This window comes from Miscanthus floridulus, chromosome 9 (assembly GCF_019320115.1).
Source record: "Miscanthus floridulus cultivar M001 chromosome 9, ASM1932011v1, whole genome shotgun sequence".
NCBI classification, from domain to species: domain Eukaryota; kingdom Viridiplantae; phylum Streptophyta; class Magnoliopsida; order Poales; family Poaceae; genus Miscanthus; species Miscanthus floridulus.
In genome coordinates, this window is record NC_089588.1 from 117122537 (window position 1) to 117124662 (window position 2126).

The following is a 2126-nucleotide window of genomic DNA, read 5'->3' on the forward strand; positions in this document are numbered from 1 at the left end:
TAACCAACACACCAGGCTTGGAACTGCTCCAGGCTTGTAACCAACACACCAGGCTCGAGGAAAATAATTTGACCGGGCTCATACCTTAGTTTAGAGGGCTGCAAACAACTGACAACACTCAATCTTTCTTCCAATAGCTTGTACGGAGGCATTCCATGGGAACTGTTTTCGATATCTACACTTTCTGTTGGCTTCGACTTGTCCAATAACAAACTCACTGGAGACATACCATTTGAGATTGGTGGATTGATCAATCTGAATTCACTTAGTCTTTCCAACAATCGATTATCAGGTGAGATCCCCTCCACACTTGGTCAGTGCCATCTTTTGGAGTCACACCATTTAGACCCCAAAGAAAGAAGCATGCCTACATTTTAGCTGTTCTGGTTTCACTTGCTAGTGTAGCTGCAGTAACAATGCCATGTGTTGCTGTCATTATTTTGAAGAAGAGAAGGAAAGGAAAGCAGCTAACCAACCAGTCATTAAAGAAGCTAAAGAATTTCCTTACAGCGCACAAAAATACACTAGCAAGTTATTCTTACATATCATAACTTGAACTACACGCCATATATAACATAGCCCTTTACATTTTGCAGTCACCTGTTATTCTTACAGATCATCGCTGCTTGACATTGATACCTGTTATTCTTACCGATCATATTTGTGAATATAATAAAACAATCAGTATGCAGTCACCTTTTTGGTACTTTTAAGTACTTTGACATTGATACATGTTATTCTTACATTTGTCATTTGTCAGTATTATTCTTCTTACATTGTAGAAATAATCCTTGCATTTATATTATTCTTCTTACATTGTCATTCGTCAGTATTATGATGATCCTCAAGTTTTAGTAAAAAATAAAAATACACTATTATGGCCGGTGGCTATTAATCTTCTTTGTACTCCTCTTCTACTACTACTCTCCTCTACTCCACTCTACTCCTCTCCTCTCCTAAGCAGTTGTTGCTTTTTTTGCTACTTCTACTACTTCCCTACTACTACTGTCTACTACTTCTGATTGTCCGATCTGCTTATCAGGTTCGGAAGATATTAAGCATATGATGTTCTTACATTGTCATGTTGCTTTTTCTAGGAAGCAGCACCTACTTTTTTTTTGCCAAATCTCCCCTCTCCTCTATTTGTTGCCACCTTTCCTATCCTCTATGTTTTGGAAGCAGCACCTGCTTTTTTTTGCCAAATCTCCCCTCTCCTCTCCTCTCCTTTGTTTTGCCGATGATGAAATCGTCCAAGTCCATACATTATATGGAATATGAGCTGATGATCAAGAACTTGTGAGGAACTTGGCATCATTAGCAGCCGCCCCTACATTACCTTCTCCTCTCTTCTCTGTTATGATGCCTTGATGCTCCAAGTTCAATCAGATGATGATTGACATGTTTCTGAGGCCTCTACCACTGCTACTTCTTGTTTTTTTTATATATTGTTGTTTTATAGGACTACTTTGGTTTATAGACCTTTTTGATTTCTTATACCTTCTCGCGTACCTAAAGCACACTTTCTTGCATCTATTACAACAAAGCGCGAAATAATGTCGCGGACACCAGACAGTGCAGCCCGATGCCCCGAGCATGATGAGCAGCCAACCCTTGAGGAGCAAGCACTAGTGGACCAGCTTACTCGGGAACAGTTCAACAAGGAGGTAGAAAAGGATCTAGAAGTGATGCTTACTCAGTAGCAGTGTAAAGAGGAGGAAGGCCCCGAAGGAGAGTCTGCTGAAGGCGAAGAAGAAGAGGATGATGATGATGATGACTCAGAAGAGGGATATGTAAGTCCCGAGGATCCTTTCCCACGTGAAGCCAGAAGGAGGCCAACGGAGGAAGATTTGGACAAGGACTTTGACCCGAACGAGGAGGTAGGGAAAATGCCTTAGCTTGTAATTTTTGCTAAAGCTTTGGCTGTGTTACCTCTGCTAACACTTTGACCTGTCGTATATACAGGTCCCTCCTGAAACTCGGAAAAGACGACGTCGACGTCCGCGACATCTCGCTGGACAAGACGGAGTAGAGGAAAGGAGAGCAGAGGCAACAGCCACAGAGACGGATCACGATGCCTCTGCTCCACAACCTGAAGACACAACCACAACTACCAAGCCTAAGAGGAA